This window comes from Pectinophora gossypiella, chromosome 16 (genome assembly GCF_024362695.1).
Source record: "Pectinophora gossypiella chromosome 16, ilPecGoss1.1, whole genome shotgun sequence".
NCBI lineage: Eukaryota > Metazoa > Arthropoda > Insecta > Lepidoptera > Gelechiidae > Pectinophora > Pectinophora gossypiella.
The window spans coordinates 9,573,992-9,598,293 of NC_065419.1; the positions used below are offsets into that span (position 1 = coordinate 9,573,992).

Consider the following 24,302-nt stretch of genomic DNA (forward strand, 5'->3'; position numbering starts at 1 on the left):
TTGACAAATTGAACCGTAAGTCTCACTAAATGTCAAATATGTTAGTGCGACAGAGTCCTAAAGTGAGTACATTATATTGCTCATGACTGTACGTAGATAGACTCGAGGTGATTGTTAAACTGTTTAAAATCCTTTCTCAAACAAAAAAAATTCTAGTTAAGCGTGATCCACTCTAGACCACATCGTCACTTACCGTCAGGTGAGATTGTGGTCAAACGCGAGCCTATTTTTATATTTATGTTAAAAAAAAACCATAAATAAAATATATCATACATAAAATCATAAGTTTACCACTGATTATTTCGTAAAAAACTTACTGAACTCTGTAAATTTGTAAATTGTAGTTGATCAATACCTGTAACAAAAAAAACAATCATTACATTTCTCATATTACAAAAACACACTTTCGTATTCTGTCAAAATAGAAAATAGAAACCCTGCTTATTATTATTTATTTTCCTGTACCAAAATGTTGCCTGGAAGAAATTGCTGCATGAGCAATAAGGCCACCTGTTGTGCTTTTCTGTATATGTTGTCCTTATCTCTGTATTTTTGTCCATTGTGCTCAATAAAGTATTATTATATCTATCTATTTATCTACCCTTTACGGTACCCTTCACCATTTATCATGTTGGTCTAACTTCGTTCATCTTGCAATGCATGTACATCTCACTACCCTAATTGGGATATAGTTGTGAGTTTATGGTATGTCACCAACCCCTAGTGTTTTTCCTATATCTACTGTTTTTATGAACAGATCATTACGAAATCTGAATTTTGGACAAACTACAAACATTTTAAATAGTGACATGAAATAGTCTGAATCATCCCCTCAATATACGTTACGATGTCACTAACACCTGTGTCGTGTTTGCTGGCAACATGTGTAGGTATGTATCAACTCCAATGATGGTTCTGGTCGTGTGTTTATTTATATTGCACCAATATATATTCCGATTAATCAGCATGCTTAATGACATAAAATAAAGCCTAAAGGAAGAGCTGCCACTACTCTACTACAATTGCAGTTTAAATGACCCCTACTCGACTTCAAACTAATAAAACCCTATATCGCAAGTAAAGCGATCGTTGGAAAAGCTAGGGAAGTTTAAACCCAGTGTAATTACAGTTATATAGCGGTCAATAAAGCCACCTATGTCGATAGGACGATAGCGAACCGACAGCAATTTGCTGGATGAGCCATGAACTAAGGCAGAGACGGCTTAGAATGCAATAACTGCGTTTACGCTTCTGATTTTGTTTTTGTTACGCCTTCGTATTTTGCTTTCGTAACACAGTCCGGCTGTTGGACACGGCCTCTCCATTAATCGTATTTGCAAGAGAAACACTCGAAGCTGAGACGACTCAGGATATTGACTTTGCGATGGATGTGACTCGACATAAATGTCATCGTTTATTAATGAACGCTCGTTGAGAAACCAAAAAAAAAAAAAAACAAAACAAGTAAATTAAAGAGAAGGCGAACGTCGTGTCTTATAAGGAAGACAAAGAATTGGCCCTTGATAGACAAGAATTAAGAATGCTACACCGACAAGAGCGTGGCTCTCAAATTAATGATGATGATGTTGAAAAAACAAACTAACCGTAAATATTTCGAAGTGTAATTTGACCTCATACCTCCTCTGGTGCATTGAGTAGGCATGCTTCTAGCTGTGGTATTAGTTACAAATTATAAAATTGTATACCAGAAATAAGTTTCTGGTATACAATTTTGAGTCCATTTGTTCGAAAAGTTTTTAACATCAACATGAAATATTTTAAAGGGCACCCAATACTTCGTAGTATTGAAATATATCTAGAATTTCTACTCTCAAAATCTGCTAAAGTTCACGAGACTTTTACGTAACTCGGTTCGCGAACGTGTCACATGCAACGCTAGAAAGGATTTCGAATTCGATATTTGCTAGCAAATATTGAACTCCACCGACGTGATTTTCAAACACATTCATACACAACCTACTCAAATCGTCAGAAAACTATATAAATCATTATATAGTTATGGATAAGGACACAAATATCTTCTATTGTAAAGTGACAGCATATCATAAGAATAGACTCTACTATACAATAGGTATAGAATTAAATGTCGCATAATCTTGCGTCTTTATCGATTTCGGTAGAAAATGGTAGCCTTTTTATTCCAGACCTAAATCCAACCCTGTTGGAAATGGGTGCATTTGTACGGAAATACAACAGATAGTGAAGTTGCCGCTTCTGAGCACACAGACAGGAACGTAATGAGACCACATATACCTGACTGTATCATGTAGACCATATAATAACAGACTTCATTAATATTACTATGTAACACCAGTGTTTATCTCTTTTGAAACCTGATTATCTAGGTATCTATCACTAAGACTTGATTGGAATATCATCTAAATTGTAATAGATTTCGAATATCCAATGTTTTAAACGCCACACAACCCCAAAATGAGTTACATAGAAAAAGATGCAAATACCTTTTGAGAATTCTCAACATAACATAAGCTAGATATTGCAAATAGTTAAGCCAAAGAGTAACGCTACTACACCTAGCTGCAGAGATGAGATATAAGATTTACCCCTTTGTTATATGGGTTTAACGATGGACTACATAATACAATGTAGAAATAGGTATTTGTATAGGTATACAATCTGCTGTTTCTACTACGTTCTTACACATTTTAGAACCCTGTCGCATTCAAGTTTTTAACATTTAGTAAGAATTAGGATTCAATTTGTCAAAATAAGTTAATGCGACAAGTGTGTATATTATAGTGATCGTGAATCCTGGCCGAATAAACAGAATTACAGAAAGGACTTTCCTATATCAACAGGATGCTGCTCTCGAGTTACTTTTATTCACAAGGGTATTACCAAAAAGAAAACCACATACGTTTCCAATTTAAAGAAACCCGTAAATGTTCAAGTCCTGGTGAAATATGTGAAGCTACTGAGCACGATTTAGTTTAGCGAACTTGAAATTAGAAGTTACACTGAGTTACTACCCCGGTCTTCGGAACTATGCGAGGATCTACTTAAAGCCTTTAGGAACTTGCTCAAACAAGAAGAGCAACTAGGAGTCGGAAACAAACTGAACTATAACTAACATTGACTAACTCGAGTGCCAATGTCAATTCCTAAACTAAATTATATTGGATTTCTTTATGATCAAATGTAGACGTCCATCGACCTCTACCTTTGTTACAATAGACGCCAGCTTATAATCAAGCTACTTTGTTACCTTCTTGATTTAAGGTTTTGTGAGAAACTAGCTTTCTGGCCGCGACTCCGTCTTTGTAGATTTCGGTTAAGATTTTCTATCTCTGTACGAAATTTCTTCATAATCTTGATAATTATCTAATGATTATTTCAAATAAGATTCGCTAAATACGTTAGCACACACGGTAATCTTTTACTATACCAATTATTATTCTCTTGGTGTGTGAGCAGTGAGGTAAGGTCGATGACCGACCTTACCAAGCTTGGTGTCAGGATTATGATTAAGTCAGAAATCCCAATCAAATTACCGAAAAGCTAGTGCTAAATTTGTTATTTCGTCCTCAGAATCTGCATCAATTGAAGGAAGCTCCTAATTATTTATCCATCTCGTCAGACACTTAGTAGTTCAAACAATGTGTTTGTACTAAGTAGTTTATATCAACAGTGGCCAACAGTAAGCCTTTGGCTGTGTACCTAATTACGAATTGGGTCGCTTCAAGACAGTAAACGGAACGGAATTACCCATTTTCGCACGAAATTAGTTCTAACGGACTATTTGGTGTTGCAAAGATTTTATATCAGTTGTGTACTGACTGCTCCAATCCGACCAAGACGATCCAATTTGGATATAGTCGTGAGTTTAGGTATGTGTTGGTGTATGTGTGAAAATGTACTGGACTTACAAACTAATGGTATTGAATATAAATATCTGCTTTCACATTGCACTGAAAACCTGCTGCATGTAAAATGTCGAACCCTGCCACAAAATAGATATAGGTTTTGTTTAGGTTAGAAAACAGTAACATTATTCTGTATAAAAATGAATTAACGAAGTAGTGAGTAAGCGTAACGTCAAAGATGATGATGTTGAAGAAATGGTTTCAAAAATAGATAAAAAAATATGTCGTTATCTTCTATAAAATAAGTAACAAGACAAGAAGATTTCATTATTTTTTTTCGTATCACCATAAACGCGGTTGCGGTTATGGTTAGGTTTCCATTTCCACAAGTACGACTTGCTTTTGTATTTCATTTGATACTTTTGTAACCGCACTAAGCGTAGTTGCTCGTTTAAAATTAAATTCTACTTGCATACTTTATTCTTTCCAGCTGCAATTTAAATTCTGAATGCAAACGAATTATTCTCTTCGTAACAATTCATTCTTTTTATATTAGCATACCGCAGATTCTTAACCAATTTACGCTGTCCTTACGCTTGGTAATTGAAATGATTGTTGTGTATTTTAAGTATACCTAGTGCAACAATTTAGATTTTGCATAGGTAAGTCACGAAAATGAAATGTGGATAAATTGTTGGATAAATTGCAGGATTATTTGTATGTGAGTAGGTAGACAAGTAAGCATATTACGAAGAAACTGTACAGTATTAATGTGGATGGATATAGGTATTGGGGACAACCCAAGAAAGTGTGGATTGTGTGAAGAAGGCTATATGTGTGAAAGGTGTGAGTACTGAGATGACGACTAATAGAAATTAATAGAAGAAGAATACACGTTGTACCAACTCACTTAGAGTGGGGTACGGGCAGGAGGATAAAGTAGATAAAATATTGAATGAATGTAGACAAAATTGACTTACGATCGAAATATTAATCATAATCGTTCGTTCTGTGTTTTTGTTTCAATCACGGATAGAGCACGCAATCGCGCTATCGTTAATTGTGTCGATAATCCAGCGTCCAGCGCCGGAAACGAAACCACAGCGGTAAGCCGATAAGACATTATCAATAGCAATGACATTACCATTGAGTGATTACATTATTATTATTGACAAAAATAATGAAAGTAATGGGGAGGTCATTAATCAAGAAACGACTTACCTACAGCCAGTCCTAACGTGGTAATACACATACACGAAGTCTCAAAATGAACTGTATCGTGAAGGGAATAAGCTCATCTATGTATCCTCTTTACCTAATCCAGGAACGAAGGGAATACGTAATAATTTTAGGTCCAGAATTTTGTATATCGACTTTCATAATACGTCAAACGCACTTGACGTTTTTGTTACGAACAGTAGCACACAGCCCCTTGCTCTTGTCTTGTATAACTAGTAAAAGTGTTAAAGGTACTATGACGTCATACTTCTTTGTTTGAGACGGCTGCTAGGTAAGGCGATATGTATTTCTAATGTTGTTTAGCACTATTGGATGCTTTGTGTGATCTAGTGTGGATTGGATTTCATAGCCAGAAGATATTGTTCAGTTGTAGTTATGACGTGTAGGGTTGGCAGAATGTTACTGTGAGTTGGGTTGAATTGTGGGCCCCCAGCAAATGATATAGGTTATTTATGTAGTGTATACAATATATTGATAGTTACTACTAGTAAGAAAAAGATGAAGAAGGAGGAAAGATCAGTACGTTTTACTCTGAACCTGCGTGCGTGTATAAAACGATTGATGAATGTAGAGAAAGCAAGAGAAGTCTGTTAGGATCGAAGCAAAAGGAATTCCATAGTCTCTGCTTACCCAGACGGGAAATAAGGGTGAGTTTATGTATGTATGCATATATGTTATTACTAGTATTTACCTTTTAACAAAATTGTTTCTTTTTTAAAGAAACACGATTTTGTTTTGTTACTGGTCAGCTAAATTATTAGTACAAGACGGTTACGTAAACGTGGGCCGCAATATAATAAGAACGCGTTGTATTGGCAATCCGGCTAGTGTTGACCAGTCGCTTTACAAAAAGGCCATTAGCTATATCGCTGGATTATACCTATAACCCGGCTGCGAAATGTGAAAGCTTATTACCGTTGACAAAGGACTGGTTGGGCAATTATTTAATTAAATCCGAGTAGGAGAATTTTTGGACACCCCAAACGCCAGTGTACAAATTACGGGGCAACGGGAGGCAACCCTGCTGTACACGCATATAACTAAATAATATAACAATAATGTTTTGGATGCTTTTAGCCATTTTGGACTTTACCAGCATACTTTATTAAGTAAAAACTTATGTTTCACTCAAATAATAATAGTGCTGTTTCTCTATGTGTTTAATTGAGGGTGTCAGCAAATCAAAATTCTTCCGAATGGGCTAGTTGTCAACTAGTGAAATCAGTTGCCTTTTACTAAACGTCAAAACACGAAATTACTATGGAATTTGTATGAAAAAGCACAATGTGACGTCATGAAAAACGTGATAAATTTTTTTTTTCGTTTTTCTTGATTAAAATACAAACATAAGTTATTTAGGAAAAAGAGCATTTTTATCAGTTTTAGATCTGTTTTTATTTGGTAATCAGAATTTCATAGTTTATCTTTGACCTGGGAAACTACCCAATGGGCTACTTGACAACCTAGTCAAATGAGATACTTTTTACGAAACGTCAAAATGAAAGTTTTCCTTGGAGTTTGTATGGGAATACTGTCCTGTGACGTCATCAGTAAAAGCGGTCAAACGTCGTACTGATTGTTACTTAATTCATAAATAAAATCCAAAAATACGTCGAAAAGTAAAATGAGATTGACTTTTGATCACCTTAGACTGGCTTCTATAGATTCTGTAGATTTTTAGATTAGCATTTTATAATTTATCTTTGACCCAGTCAAATACCCAAATGTAGAACTTGAAGAATTGAAATTAAGAGTTGTGAAGAAAATCAACTTGTTGTTTCTCTCGCGTGTTGATTACTACCCGCATAAGTATAATTAAATATCTGTTACAGCCTATAATTACTCCTACCAAGCACATTACTAATGAGACGTTCCAACCCTTTCAGTAAACTCATTAATAAGCAAAGTGTGCTTTATAATTTGCATTGCGTTTTCATCTAGTTGGTTACAATAAGCCGTGTTTACAGTGGAAGGACAATAATGTTGCATGTCAAATTTCTATTGATATTCTGAGACAAGGAACCCTTGATGTAGTGACATTTTGATGACTTTGCCTTCTATAGGGTTGATGTGACTATAATTATTACAAATACAAATATACTTTATTGCACTAAAATAACAGGAAATATTTACAAAAGACTAAGACTAAATCTATACTAATATTATAAAGCTGAAGAGTTTGTTTGTTTGTTTGTTTGTTTGAACGCGCTAATCTCCGAAACTACTGGTGCGATTTGAATAATTCTTTTTTTGTTGGATAGTCCATTTATCGAGGAAGGCTATAGGCTAAATAACATTACGCTTTGACCAATAGGAGCAAAGACAGAGCGGTAAATGTGTAAAAAACGGGGAAAATTATTCATTTTTGAAGGCTTTCTTTGCGTGCGCTGCGAAAACGGTTCAAGATACACAAAAAATATGTATGAAAGAATTATTCCTCTATACATGATCTAAAAAAAAGTCCGCGACGGCATATGTCTATCTTTTAAGGTTTAGTCACAATGACCGTTTTTATGGTACCAAATTTGGTCGAAATAATTTGTTTAAGTTGTATCAACATAATAATATTAATCTTTATTCAAATATAAATATAAATATGTTGTTGGTTAAGAGTACTTCATCTTCTATACTTATAATAAATCTGTAGAGAGGTCAATTCTGTACATTAAATATTTTTTCAAAATAACTATCAGGGGGTGATAAGTGGTCGATACTGATGCCAAAAATGCAATCAGTAAAATTTTTGTCTGTCTGTCTGTCTGTCTGTCTGTATGTTCCTTATAGAAACAAAAACTACTGGACGGATTTTAATGAAACTTGGTACAATTATTTTTCACACTCCTGGACAGGTTATAGTATACTTTTCATCACGCTACAATCAATAGGAGCAGAGTAGTGAAGGGAAATCCTTTTGTATGAAAAATCTAAACCGCTCAAGTTAGACGTTTGAAATTTGGCATGCAGGTACCTTAGATACCGTAGAGGTGCACTAAGAAAGGAATTCCCGAAATTCCTACGGGAACGGGAATTAGCGGGAAAATCCTTTTGTATGAAAAATCTAAACCACTCAAGTTAGACGTTTGAAATTTGGCATGCAGGTACCTTAGATACCGTAGAGGTACACTAAGAAAGGAATTCCCGAAATTCCCACGGGAACGGGAATTAGCGGGAAAATCTTTTTGTATGAAAAATCTAAACCACTCAAGTTAGACGTTTGAAATTTGGCATGCAGATACCTTAGATACCGTAGAGGTGCACTAAGAAAGGAATTCCCGAAATTCCCACGAGAACGGGAATTAGCGGGAAAATCCTTTTGTATGAAAAATCTAAACCACTCAAGTTAGACGTTTGAAATTTGTCATGCAGGTACCTTAGATACCGTAGAGGTGCACTAAGAAACGAATTCCCGAAATTCCCACGGGAACGGCAATTAGCGGGAAAATCCTTTTGTATGAAAAATCTAAACCACTCAAGTTAGACGTTTGAAATTTGGCATGCAGGTACCATAGGTACCGTAGAGGTGCACTAAGAAAGGAATTCCCAAAATTCTCACGGGAACGGGAATTAACGGGAAAATCCTTTTGTATGAAAAATCTAAACCATTCAAGTTAGATGTTTGAAATTTGGCTCGCAGGTACCTTAGATACCGTAGAGGTGCACTAAGAAAGGAATTCCCGAAATTCCCACGGGAACGGGAATTAGCGGGAAAATCCTTTTGTATGAAAAATCTAAACCATTCAAGTTAGACGTTTGAAATTTGTCATGCAGGTACCTTAAATACCGTAGAGGTACACTAAGAAAGGAATTCCCGAAATTCCCACGGGAACGGGAATTAGCGGGAAAATCCTTTTGTATGAAAAATCTAAACCACTCAAGTTAGACGTTTGAAATTTGTCATGCAGGTACCTTAGATGCCGTAGAGGTGTACTAAGAAAGGAATTCCCGAAATTCCCACGGAAACGGGAATTAGCGGGAAAATCCTTTTGTATGAAAAATCTAAACCACTCAAGTTAGACGTTTGAAATTTGGCATGCAGGTACCATAGGTACCGTAGAGGTGCACTAAGAAAGGAATTCCCGAAATTCCCACGAGAACGGGAATTAGCGGGAAATTTTTTTTGTATGAAGAATCTAAACCACTCAAGTTAGACGTTTGAAATTTGTCATGCAGGTACCTTAGATGCCGTAGAGGTGTACTAAGAAAGGAATTCCCGAAATTCCCACGGAAACGGGAATTAGCGGGAAAATCCTTTTGTATGAAAAATCTAAACCACTCAAGTTAGACGTTTGAAATTTGGCATGCAGGTACCATAGGTACCGTAGAGGTGCACTAAGAAAGGAATTCCCGAAATTCCCACGGGAACGGCAATTAGCGGGAAAATCCTTTTGTATGAAAAATCTAAACCACTCAAGTTAGACGTTTGAAATTTGGCATGCAGGTACTTTAGTAAACTTAAAGCTTAGTTGCAACAGGATATTACAAAATTCCCACGGGAACGGTAGTTAGCGGGAAAAACATTTGTATGAAAAAATCAAATCTAAATAAAAGGAGAAACTGACTGACTCAGTGACTGACATATCAACGCATAGCCTGAACGGCTAAACGTAGGCATTTGAAATTTGGAAGGGACATAGCTTAGGTACCGTAGAGGTGCACTAAGAAAGGAATTCCCGGAATTCCCACGGGAACGGAAATTTGCGGGAAAATCCTTTTGTATGAAAAATCTAAACCGCTTAAGTTAGACGCTTGAAATTTGGCATGCAGGTACCTTAGTTAACTTAAAGCTTAGTTGCAACAGGATATTGCAAAATTCCCACGGAAACGGGAGTAAGCGGGAAAAAAACATTTGTATGAAAAAATCGAAACCGCGTAAGATAGATGTTTTCAATTCAATTAAATTATTTATTGCATTCCATGTAGTACAATGGGGTGTTACATAGGCATAGGAACTAAAACATGGACCCTGTAGGGCACAGCAACGTTGAAGGGAAGAGAGTGTGTATTAAAATTAAAACTCAATGAACAATCAATTAAAAAAAAAATCAATTCAATCAATTGATTCAATCTAGCATGCATGCATACCTTAGTAAATATAAAGTTTATTTTTGGCTGTATTTTGAAAAATGGGAGTTATTGGGAAAAAAAAATTATGAAAAAATCTAAACTGCATAAGTATGCACTCCCACACACACAAAGATCTCTCTCTTATATAACACGCCACGCGGACGAAGTCGCGGGCAAAAGCTAGTGCGTAAGTAAGCATAGTATCTTAGGTAAATAGGTAGTAGTTAGTAAGTAGTTAATTATTCAGGGAACTTAGTTACCAGAGTAACAATTTAAATCGCAAAGTCACAAGTAGATAAGGTGTTACTATAAGTATATCGGCGTCTAAAAGTAAAAACCACGTGTATTTTTGAAAAAAAAAACCCATTCGGATGCGATTTTATTGTTAACAAAACCTCGCAATAGCTAAGATAGTTCCATTCCAGGTAAAATTCTGACCTCATTTTTTACCCGGAATGAAATTAATTAAAAAAAAATACAGGTTTTGTGAAAGAAAAACACCTCAAAACAATCACCTCATTTTAATATACATATATATGGTATTTTATGTCGTGGTTTTATATTCTGATGTGCTTCTTCAACAATACCTCAATTTTCTTAAAATTTCAACAATTGAGACCACAAGTATAAGAATAAGAATTTATAATTTCAAAACATTTAGTATTCTGTGGTTTTCGGTGCTGGTTGCATAATTAACGTTGTTTTGTTTTATCCATAACCTAGTTTAAGAATTTTGTATTGTGCAATTGTTCGATGACGCAAATAAAGAAAAAAAGTTTTTACCTGGATTAAAACTACTGGGTCTATTCCGAGGTGCATCAAAAATCACAATCGAATATGTTTTTTTGGTGATAGGTGAACAATCTCGCCCATATCGTCATGCTGTGTATATGCCTCTACTATGAATGCGGAAATACTCTAAAATAAAAAGAAGCAAAGATTACAATGTAGTTACGTTGCAAAATTCTTGCTGACTGACCTCCAAACAATAAAGATAGCACAGCAGTACTGCTACTGTTACGTTGCTCATGCAATTTCGTCCAGGCAACGTTAAGCTTAAAGTATAATTTACTTTCTTAAAGGTCAAAGAACAAAGAAATGAGCTCAGTATTTCATGTATTTATATGTTAAACCGTTTTCCTTCTGTGCAGCTAAGAATAGTAAGCAAGTTCAAAAAGTCCTTGGCTGACCGACGTCTTAGTTAGTTACACTTGGAAATTGTTTCAAATGGAGTTTTATTTACGTGTAACAAGTAACATAATTATGATCGCACCTACTTGGTAATGTAATCCGCCTGATGATGTCTAGAAAGTTTTTGATTGATTTGCTGCGAAAAGTTTTTGTTAGTTGTACGCCCAAACACTTTAGGTATGTAACTTGGAGTTGGGTATTTTAAGAATTTTAATATTTTATCTGGTTATGCTTTTTCCCCAAATGGAACATCGCGAGAGAACAGCAATATCGTATTTTAAGAATTCGAATCTATTGTCCGGTCCTATTTTTCCCTAATGGAATACCGTACAAGAACAGCAATATCATCGTAAACTCTATTGGCCTTACAAATAAACCTGGTGTATTTTTTATACCGATCATAACCTAAGAATAAACAAAATCTCAACTTTTACCTTGTTGTAACGTCTCATACTACTATGTACTCACCCTGGTTCAAGTTCGGAATAACCTAAATCTGAACGTCAGTACATTGACAGAGGTGATTTTTTGGTTTGATCACGGAATTTTTAAATTAGGTACCTTGCTTTTTTATCGGCTTATACCAGGTTTTCTATTCCTAGTATAATCTTGAAAAAAGGATGAAGTAATAAGTTTTATTTGTAAGTTCGTATATCGCCTTATACGTAAGCGCATTATTGAATAATACCATGCGGATGTGATTTTTGTAAACAAAACCTCGCAACAGCCAAGCCTGTTTCAATCCACTATTTTTTATTTGTGGTGTGGGTGTTGTAAATGAAAATAATTGAGTTAAATTTAGGTTTTAAGTCACATTAAAATGTGACTTTTCCAAAGGTTTTCGCCCTATGGCAACGATATGCAGGTATATCCCGTTAAAAATTGTTTAATTATAATGACAGAAAGACACAACAATAGTTCGCAGCCTAGAAGAGACATAATTATCAGGAAAATGTTTTGTTCAAACATAAATCATAAAATGCTAATCTAGAAATATGCTAAGATGACTAGAAATATGCTAATATGCTAAGATGATGCATGCCGTTTTTCTTTTCGATATTCGAATTTTAAAAATTTATTATTTTTAAAATACTTTTAGGAAGATTTATTTAGTATGTCAAGATCGAATGAAATTCCATAGAATGCTTACTCCGGTGGGAAGTAGGAGTGAGTTTATATATGTTTAGGAAGATTTACAGCTGAAAAGTACAGTATGAAATCACTAGTATTTGTATGCTAATCACAAATCTCCACCTATGAATTAAGTAACAATGAGTACTACGTTTGACCGCTTTTATTGATATTGTCATACTGCAGTACTGTCAAAATTCCATATAAATGTATCGTGTTTGTCTTTTGTCTTAATTGACGTTTCGGAAAAGTGTTTGTCTGGTTTTCCTCGAAGATCAAGGCAAAGGAAACTATACCCATACAGCCAAGTCTTATGTATTTTTTCTTGATGATGTTTAAAGAAATGATGAAAGGTGATGACAATGAATGATGAAACCTAAACCCCACTCTCGAAGCAGACTCCTATTCCGAACCCCAAACAAATTAACGCAAAAGTCCGCATTCTCGCAACTTTCGAGTTATGAAACGGCTTCTTGGAACGAAGCGAAAACAGATAGGTAGGTATACTTTGCTTATTGAATATTCCGATATAATAACACTATCGCGAATGTTTTCCAACTAACTTAATGCGATCATTGACCACAATACACTTGTTATGAGCTTTGGCCAGGATTCGAACTCGATATAAGTCACGCGTTCTCCAAATGGGGCCTAAACCAACAAACCTAACCCAATAGTATAATCACATTTATAATTTATCGCCATAATGACTTCGGACTCAGGTGGGCCGAAGTAAGGACAATTTGTTCAGGTCTTCTCGAATGGCTCGGACTTAAAGTGCAAGTGCGGCACTGTTCCCCAAACGATGGAACATCTTACATCGTGTCCTGCGTGCCCGAACACCTGCACGCAGGAGGATCTGACGAGCGCTGCAGATAGCGCCATACTTGTTGCCAAGTTTTGGGCCGACACTATTTAGTTTGCCATCGACAAGATAAGAAGAAGATGACCCTTAACGATAACGATTGACACCCCATGTGGGATATTAATATTATATCCCAATTTATTTTTTGATTTTTATTGTATTAATATGTTGGATATGTAATTTATTATCATTATAACATGATTGTAGACTTCTAAGACCTGACTGGCCATAAAGAAGCATTGTACGTAATTACGGTCTAAATGTATCTTTCTTATTTAAAATTGAGCTTTATATCTTAAAGAGCTTTATATCTTAAATGGAAACGTTTTCTCGCATCATTCGCTTTTAATTTATATCATTTGGAATAACCTTTATTATCCTTGATGTGATCCATTATGGCTTTCATCCATCTTCGTTACATCCTTTACGTCATGACGTTTTGTGTTAGGGTTGGCCAGGTCCATTTTTTACCGGGCTAATAGCATTTCAGTGAATATCGCGAAATTGCCAATCACTTTCATGTAAGGACGAACCGTGATTCTCAACCGATATTAAGATACCGAGTTATTGGATTCATCTTCTATCTGATATTTCGCTAGTGATCTCTTCTTATCGGTTCGAGTTTCGGTTCTTAGTGGTTATTTGAGTAGGTATCAACTATTGCCCTTAAGCTACACGATTTGAAGATAGGTCTGGTAACTTATCTGGTAGTCAAATAGTCGTGCCCCCACACCACAGCAACCATCTCGCCGCGCGCGGCGCGAATTATATCTTAGACTTCGAGTAACTTCGACCAATAGACGCAGACGCTATCTACGCAGATGAAATGTACTACTACTACGGCTACTGGTCAAGACCCCCGATTATATACATAATTAGCGCGGTGCGGTTGCTGTGCCGCAGATACAGCAGTCATTATAATGAATTGAGTAAAATGTACCCATTTCATGTAGTACACGTATACTATTTTGCAAGATGAGACAAGTATATATTTTCGCACGCGAGTTGAAGGCGAGCGATTCAAAAATAAGATTTCTTGTTGGTTACGCGACCGTGGTTGCGCCATCAGGTGTCCCAGTGAGATATGGCCCTTAGTGTTAGGTATATATTTTATTATAGCTTTATATAATATAATAATTTAAAACACAACAAAAGTAATTTCAAATTAACAGCCTTGTTTCAGTAAGGTAACTTAATTCCATCCAAATAAAGTAAAAGTTGCGAGAATTGAATTGTCTCGGAAAAGTTGAAAGGAGTCTATAATTGAAGATCTCAATGTTCTCCCTTTGTTACATTTCTATTGTAGACAAGCGAACGAGGACAGAATCTAGCCACATGAGAAACTTGAAAATTTGGCAAACACCTTGAAATGGAATATCTCCTTTGTACGAATGTTATCACACTCACAAAGAGAAAAAGTAGTGTTATCATACTGTGTACTGTGTACTCGTACATTGTCTTTTTTATTACAAAAAATATCGAAAGTAGTTCTTTGAAGCGAGCATTACCCAAAATTAATTTCTATCTGTTCTCTGATGGTCTATGCATTACTCATCGGTTTTTTGTGTTGTTTTATGTAGTCTGTGTACTTAGATAACATATTTTATGGGTTTTCCATATCTGTTCTGCGATTTATAATTTGTATGTCCCTTCCTGTGAAAGGATAGTGTCGAAAAATGGGACAGGAATGTGTTATCACTATCACACACAAACTGATTACATACGGGGTGTAAGTGACGTCGTAACAAATACTGAGGGGGATGATTCAGACCATGATTCTGGGTTAATATCAAGTGGAATTTTCCGTCGCAAAATTCTTTTTTTTATTATTATTTTTTAACATTTTCAATTCTATGCTTTTGCGATGGAAAATTACACTTAATATCAAGTGGAATGATGATGATGATGATGAGCTGAATCATCCCTCTCAGTATTCGTTACGATGTCACTTAAACCCCGTCCAAGTACATACAGGTAGCCATAGAAGTAGGTATGGGTGTTAGTGACACCGTAACGATCACTGAGGGGGATAAATCAGACCATGATTTTGAGTTGATATCAAGTGGAATTTTCTGAAAATTTTTGTAATTTTTTTTTAATTATTTTGATTTCCATACTTTTGCGACGGAAAATTCCACTTGATATCAACTGAGAATCATAGTCTAAATCAACCCTCAAAGTTTTCGTTACGATGTCACTAACACCCTGTATAATGTGCTTACGATGCGTATTTTGCGCTACAAGCTCAATTTACTTTGTCGTAAATATACGAATGATGTCGCGAGCATTCGCTAGTAGATAATGTATTGTCTACTCGTCGAGTTCCGAGACAATGTATATTCTGATACATACATATTGTGTTTCCGTCCCCTTGTTAACGGATTGTCTGTGTCGTCGGCGTCACTAATTAATCTGTTCCACGGTATTTACAGTATAATTGAAACTAGATTCGTTTATGGTACTGAAACGGGCTTATGTTTCGCTTAGTAACTGATGTTTGTTACATAACATAAGCTTAATCACAATTGCGGTAGGCAGATGTACATCTATCACAAGATGAACTAAGTACCCACACCTCACCGAGCTTTCTATTAGACCAACGTGAAAGGTGGTGAGCTGTATCGCCGTAATACTACAGGACAGTGACTACTGATGTTTGTTGTATTCATTCATTTGAATTCTTATATCTTGTCACATACGTTTTATTTATTCCTAAACGGGATTTGGTTCTTACATGGACTTCGATATTGGGTTTGAAATCACTGAGAAATCAGAATACCTAATTCCATAACCTCCATCCAGGTACAGCAGTATCAAAAGTGTAACTATGTTACATACTGAATAACGACATATTTGTGTTTATAGCACTCAGGTGTGCTTATTGAAACTCACGGGAAAATGGAATGGTAAAAGTCTGATTTGGGCGGGATTTCAAACTGAGAACTGCAGCTCTCCTGCTCCGTAACCGTTACCGAAACTATCGGATATCCGATGTAAAAAATCATCCGTAACCGTAACCGAATCCGAAATAAAAGTTTCGGATAATATCGGATAGGGGCGGAACCTAATTGAGAAGTTGTTTTGATCGGCTGGCTGCTGCCAGTGCCGACACACAAGCCGTGCGTATATTTTTTTTTCTTCTTTTGTCGTTATAAATAAAACTATTTTATTACTTATTTGTATTTTACTTTTGAAATTCCTTAAAAAATAATATCCGTAACCGAAATTATCCGAAACTAACGGATAATTCGAAATAATTTATTATCCGTAACCGTATCCGGTATAACAATCATTCTTCAATCCATATCCAATCCGTAACTGAAATTCCATATCCATAACATCCCTATTAAGAATACAAATAAAATACGCACAACTTGTTTCATCATGTGATTTTTTTTTTATTTCATTATCACCACAGTACTACGTAGTACGATGTTTTAGCATTGAAGTTCATTGCTTTAGTTTTTTCTAGACTTGTTTCAAGTCAACGACCCAACCTAGCGTGACGTTTGAATGATTAGACCCAAAAATATTGTGAATATTCGTGACTCACTTCGCAAGGTCACTATACATTACAACCTAATTCGTAACTTTTCAAACACATCTAAGTTATACAAAGAGAAAATTTAAATCGAAAAAAAATCTGACTCGGACCGGACTTGAACCCGCAGCTCTCGTTAAGCCGGGACGAGAGTGTGAAACAGAACTCCATCGGATCCTCCTCCTGTCCATGCGATTTTTTTTTTCGATCTATCAATCGTCATTGAGCCGACGCCGGCGCCATCTATCGAGAATATTGAATACTAACATTTATCTCGACTTAAATTTTCTCTTTGTGAGTTTCCCTAAAACGGATAAGTGCTATGAAAACAAAAATCATACCTAAATCTTACCTATAATCCTTTAGGTAAGCAGAGTTACAGCACTTGGCACATCACTTCCTGGTAAAACATCTTAGGATGAAGGTATACGAAAGCATAACAAATTACCAACTCAGTGTCTTTTTGATGTGACTTATTGTAGCTTTGCCTCAGATAGCATTAACTACTTGGCCGGACAATGGGAACGTTATCAACTCAACACATATATATATAATCCATTATTTCGTACGGTTTAAGTCCACAAACAAAGTTTATACTATAATAATCATCCATCCTGCCTTCTTCCACTTGTCTAATATGACCATTGCAGGACAAGCAATCTAATACCGTCCTCTTTCTTAAATAGTTTTAAAGTCATTCAAATTATTGAATTTGAATGACTTTAATTTATCAAACCGCACTTTATAAAATTAAAGTTCAATCAAAGGTTAGGGGTTAGGGATTTATTATTCGACGAAATCTTTGGGAAGCACCAAATATTCAATTTCAGGGTTTAAGAATCACAAGTGCACTTACTAAGAAAAACATAATACATTTAGGAACACACAGAGCTGAATTCAAGGTTGCTCTTACTACCCTAACCCTCACGGTAACTTTGTTGACAGCGTTTGCAACCTTGAATATTATTAAGGCCCAACCCAAAGCCAAAGTAAGTTAACAAGAGTCCTCTATAGACGATCAAACATACCGTCAGCCCTTGAATTTAATGCCCTTGTGATAAATCCCAGGACAGTACCCTGACCTTTGTTCTTCGCCTCAAGAGATGGCTAAGATGAATATTGCCCTCAATAACTTGAAGTCTTCTTCGATCATGTATGTAGTGAGGTGGTTGACCAACCTCAGTTGGGCATCTGACATTACTCATGTAACAACTACGTACTTACATCAGTACGTAGTAACCATGAACGGATTAACGTGCCTTACGAAGCTCGAATCATCTTAATTTCTGACAATCGGGTGATCAGCCTGAAATGCCCTAAGCATAACCAAACTAGGAATCACAAAGTATTTTTTGTGATATGTCCCGACCGGGATAAGTATGTAGTCGTTACAAGAGCATTGATTAAGGGCCGTTGGTGGCTCTGTACCTAGTAACCATCAGGGATGATAAGGTAATTTGGAATCACAAAGACGAGAGAAGAAGAATACAACATATATATAATGTTGTTGCTGTGTTGTTGTTGTTATATGTTGTTGTTGTTGTCATTTCAGGCCATACGTAGTGGCGGCCCTAGGGCAGTGCGAACGCGACCGCACCGGGCGCCAAAATAGGGGAAGGGGGGTTTCGCCAAAATCAACAAGACTGCTCCACACTGGCCAGCAGCCCCGTATGTAGAGGGGAGCAACTGGGTTTTATATTGTATTTTATATTTTTAGGGGCTGAAAGGCGCCACTTTGTCTCGCGTCACCTAAATATTTTGCTAGAGCCACCACATACGAAACAAGTAAGATCGAAGTGAAAAAAATAGTTTTAAAAAATGGCATATTGTTTGATATAAACCTTCAGGTAATACTAAGCTTTGACGTAGAAGACGTATGTAGATCACTCATATTGATAAGTAAACTCGTAAAAATGTGCGAGGTTATTGCGGTCCCGCATAGATCATAACTATAAAACTCAGTAACGAACCCTATACCACTATCGCCACACTTATAGGTATTATCATCAGTCCTGGAATAATCTTGTAAGTAGAGCACTGAACTGAAGTCCAAGCCCTCAATTCCTACTTTTTGATCATAGCCAGAATCAATTTGCCACAAGCACCAATCAGAGAAAAGCTATTAACTTCCAGTCAACTCGAGACTGGATGCGCCCTGTATTTAATTACCGCCGATTGCTACCTACAGGCTGTCTTTTGTATGTAACAGTGATATTTTTTTTTACGTGACTTACCTTACTTATCTTAGCCGCATATGGCATTAACTACTTGGCCGGACAAATGGGGAGCGCTGAGGGCTCCCTCCCGATTCAAGAATAACAAGTTTAATTTAAGACAACAGGCCTGAGGGGTAGTGAGTGAGCGCTTTATGAGGAAAATCCTCAACCACGCCGACGGGGTCGGTTATCAAGGTAAAAAATTGGGAATGAATGAAATAGTATTAGATTCATTAGCTTAGCTCGCACAGCAGCTGACGCAGTATTTCATAGTATTTGCAGTTTGAAATATGGAACGTCATTGGAGCGTCACCTATGCGAGCTAAGCTTAACCTCCTAAGGCCGAGATTTCCAGACACGATAGTAAACAATGGGGTTCAGATTTTAAAAGGACATTCTGTCTACTATTTTAACTTAGCCCTCTCGGTCTGCAACCGACATAAAAGCGGAATCAATAACATTGGGCTAAATCTTTTGATCTTGCCTTATTGGGTCAAAGGGCCTACTTCCTTTTTTAGATTTATTTAACCCACTCCCAAAAAAAAAATCCTCTTATATGCTCCGCCACTGAAACCTAAATCCTTTATCATGGCTTTTTTTCACTATTTCTGTCTTAAGGTTTCTGTGTTTAGTGTATTTCTGTGTTGACGCTGAAGTACAGTACTGAATGTTGGGTATGACAGAAGAAGCATGAAAGTAGAATTAACACCGTAGAAATGAGGTGGTTGCGTGGCATCTACGGTATTAAATTGAGTGATACAGTGAAAAACTGAGAGATGTGCTGTAAAAGACGACATAGTGACTAAAATTGAGAAGGGAATGTTAAAACGTTTTGTTGATGGTTATGGATTATGAAAGCGGTATATAAAGCGACCGTTGGTGGTAAGGCTGGCAAAGGAAGACCTAGAAGGGCGTACATTGACATAAAAATTGGAGATGTCCTCAAAAAAGGTTCAGTACGATCTACTCTGAATCGGCGTGCGTATACGAAACGATTGATGAATGTGGAGGAAACAAGCAAATGGAATTCCATAGTCTCTGCTTACCCTGGTGGGAAATAGGTGTGAGTTAATGTTATGTATGTATGTTCTGTTTTTGGTCTGTTGTGATTATTTTCGTGTTTCAATACTATAGTTATTATTAACACCCTTTTACCCTCACGCTTCACTTGTGTGTTTGTGGTTCAATTGTTTCAATTCTACCAGATTCTTCCGAATAATAATGCACAAATGTCTCTGATCAACAACCGAATTTTCAAAAATATTCGAATCAAAAATCGTCCGTATCTTTTCTGTGATAGTGATTATAATAATTCCATATAAAACTGAAAATTCTGGATGGGATGAAATACGAAAACTATCATCTTATTATGTGTAATTTTTTTTTATAGAAAATACCTAGTAGCCCCTATACCCGATAAGCTGAAAGAAAGTCGTTTGAGGTGGTATGGCCACGTAATGCGGAGAGACCAGCAGCATGTAGTCCACACAGCTCTTTGCCTGCCTGAGAACAAAAGAGGCAGAGGACGCCCTCCTTATACTTGGTGGACCAGCATGTCCCGATTATTAAAAAATGAAAATTTACCCGACCCGACAACCCTAGACAGAATGTCATGGCGCCGCAAAATTAGGAGAGCCGACCCCACCTAAAGTGGGATAGCGCAAGGAAGAAGAAGACCTAGTATATATCAAATTAAAAGTAGAATTTTACTGAGCAAACCATTTCGACTTTTTAAAATTCGTTTTAAGCGATTAATTAATGAAATCGCACATGAAGTTTTTACCTTAAAAGCGTAAATGAATTGCAAACAGAGCTCGCTTCATGTTTACAAATGGGGAAGCATTTTTAATGAAAATCGAACTGCAACCAAGTTTTTTAAAACAGTTATGTGGCTTTTATAGAGATAAGTCTATATGTCTTGGTTGCATTAATTGTGTATGTACTACTGAAATCAGTTCAGTTATCGTGTGGGTTAAGAGGAGGATTACCAACCTCATCAACCTCAGGTGTCAGGGTCATCATAGAGCCGCCAAAGGCCCCTGACATGACTCATGTAACGACTACGTACTTACATCAATATATAAGGTTAAGGTTTAAGATACTTTATTTCTCAAAAGAATACATTTGATTCGCTTACTGAGAAACAATCAATTTCATAATATAGTAGTTAAAAAACATTGGAATTGGACTAAGGTAGGTAGGTACTCAAATAACATTCCGAGACTTACTATACTAATTAGTAGGTATATAGTAATCGGGACCAACGGCTTAACGTGCGTTGCGAAGCACGGATCATCTTACCTTCGGACAATCATGTGATCAGCCTGCAATGGCCTAACCAAACTAGGGACTATAAAGTAATTTTTGCGATATGTCCCCACCGGGAATCGAACCAAAGACCTCCGGATCGTGAGACCAACGCTCAACCACTGGACCACGTAGGTCGTTGTACTAGTGAAATGATGCGGTTTCCTATAATACCTACTGTCTTGAAGAAAATTTTTGTACCTACATAATGTTCTCTCACCAATAGTAATTAATACAAGACTCTAATTTTTAGGTTACCGAACCTCAAAATAAAAAAGTCAACACTTATAGGATCCCTTTGTTGACCGTCTGTCTGAATTTCTGAAATTAACATCTAATACTTAATATCTACGGTCCCTTGAAGCTGTAAAAAAACTTCTACTGAAGCTTCTAAATCAACAAAGAGGCTTTTCTGCGTCATTTTCATACATTTCGTAGGGGCCTCAAATCTTGTGGGGTAGGTACTTCCCATAGACCAGGAACCAGGCCAGGTATGTTTGGCGAACAGGAAGGAAAATCGAAATTTTTTTGGTCCATCACAAAGAAAAACAAAGAAGTACTTCGGCCATATTTTTCAGGACACCATATAGAAGGGCCAGTGAATCTGCATATAATGTGTTTAACTGTGTACGCAAGGGGTGGTAAATACAGCGGTTAAGGGCGAGCGTGCAATGAATCCCTCATCCTGCCTCATTACCCGGACAGTGAGGTCTACCGAGTGACGTCACAACCCTCACATTGACCTTCTACACGCAATCTCGTGTTTATAAGTACAAATTCACTTTTACACAAGTGCTTGATATGTCCTATTTATCCTGTATTATTCTACTGGTAAGTTAAGTTTCCACCGGACTTGATGTATAATTTTATTAATTTTTATATCCTATTTTCCTTAATATATTTTTTAACTCTACTATTCTACTAGTAAGTTAAGTTTCCACCGGACTTGATGTATAATTTTATTAATTTTAAGCGAAAATTGTATCTCATTGAGCCACTGCGATACAGGGTGATCCCTAGTGCAGGGCTCGCTGTTAACTGTTTAAATTGTACCTTGTTTGAGTAATAAAGAATTTTATTATTATTATTACTTTCGGTTGAGCAGATCTCTTTGTCCATGTCGCCACTTCTTGGCGCTGTTACTGAGCTGGTGGCATTATTTTTATAATAGATAAGTAATTAAATTGACACTCTTAAGGGCGGGTAAAGTTAAGGAGTGCCGGACCCTGGCATTAGACCGGGAAAACATTACCTAAACAGACAAACATTATAATAAATATGTACCTACTCAGGTATTTCCAAAGTTTGGAAGGAGGTGTTACTTTACGAAGTTACCGGAAACAGAACGATTGAAACCACGATCTCATCTCAGGCCTTTATATTTTAGTCAGATGCTTCAGCGTTCTTGAAAGTCCGATATGAGAGCGGCAGTAGGGGCCAGATGAACAGCATTTTAGTTGAGAGTCATTACTTGGTACAGATAGAGATTATAATTATTTAGTTAGTCAAAATTAAGAAAAAGTCTATGCAAAATATTTATTTTTCAACGACAAATTAAATTGAATTATTGTAGGAAAATAAGAAAGAATACTATGGAAAGATAATGAATAGGGATTTGGTTGTTTATGGAATGAATTTAGGTTGTTTAGTGAGCTGTAAGTGACCCAATAAAAAAATAGGATGAAAGGAAGTTTTTAAAAAAATATAAAATGGTTGTCTATTATTAGATTGGGGTCGAAATGTAAGGGGTATTTGTTTTTTGGGTAAAAAGGAGAAAATAAAACCAGTCAAGATAAATTAATGTTTTTAATTCCCCCAGCCATACAGGTTCCGGAGTTTTTACCTGGCTAAATGTAAAACTCCGGAACCTGTGTGGCTGGGGGAACCCTGCAGCATTTTCCTCTCTTGTATTTCTCTTTTCTTTTCCCTTTTTTTTAAATCAAGTTTTCGTATACAAAGATACTTAAATCTGCAAATAATTTATGTACGAAAGTAGGAAAACAGCAGGTGAGCTACAATAAATCGTTCATCCTGCTTCACATGATTCACCAGTGAGGACACAAGGCAGTGTGACGTCATATTGTCACATTGCCCATTGGCCTTCTAACACGCAATCTAGTGTTTAGGGGAAGGGGGCCTAAAGCGAGCACCCAGCCTAAAGCGAGCACCGATCGTAAAACTTACCTATAGAAACTTACCGCGGCCCGCGTCCCAGTGGCGTTACCCCCCTCCCCGCGCCAGTGCGCGGCAGTCGTGATTTCACAGTGACGTGAATAACACAGGTTGTTCGCGCCAAAAACGATTTTCGTCATTTTTATGCAAATAAACGAAGGTATGTAAATTGTGTTTTGTTTAATAATTAGTGAGGAACGTTATTATTAAGATGTGCATAGTATTTTGTGTCTATCTCACTCTGGCTTAACCATATTTGCATGAACATATTATGATAAATTTTAGGTTATGCTTTATTAGAATACGAGATTGACGCTAAAGGCAAAGCGAGCAGGGCAAAGCGAGCATGCCCGCTATGCCCGCCTGTAGTCATATTAATATTGAATGAAAAGTATCCTAAAAATTATTAAATTACTTGCTTACCTATTTTTTTCGTTGTTGTGTTTTAAAAGCATGTGTTTTGTGTCTTTTTAGATGGTGAATAAATATAAACGCAAAACACAGCAATGTTCTTAGACTGAAAGCACAATGAAGAAAGCAATACAGGAGGTGGTAGAAATGAAAAAGGCTATAAAAAGTATGATAAAAAAGACAAAGTATGATATCCCGCGAGCTACTTTACAGCGACACCTGAAAACAGGTTCTTACAAGAAAAAGTTAGGAAGGTTTACCACAGTCTTCAGCGTAGAACAAGAGCTTGAATTGTTAAATTACGTATTTGAAATGGACAG

The 24,302-nt window shown here is 36.5% G+C and overlaps 1 protein-coding gene across 3 annotated transcripts in view; it reads right to left on the reverse strand.

Moving 5' to 3' along the window:
* Positions 1-24,302, reverse strand: part of LOC126374064 (dual 3',5'-cyclic-AMP and -GMP phosphodiesterase 11) — a 277,630-nt gene that overhangs the window by 199,233 nt on the left and 54,095 nt on the right. Inside the window, exon 1 of one of the 3 annotated variants that reach the window (XM_050020524.1) lies at positions 318-348. The exons of the other annotated variants lie outside the window; for them this stretch is intronic. The gene's annotated coding sequence lies outside the window, so the exon portion shown is untranslated. Of the gene's footprint in view, positions 1-317; positions 349-24,302 lie in introns of those variants that run through there. 3 annotated transcript variants of the gene reach the window in all.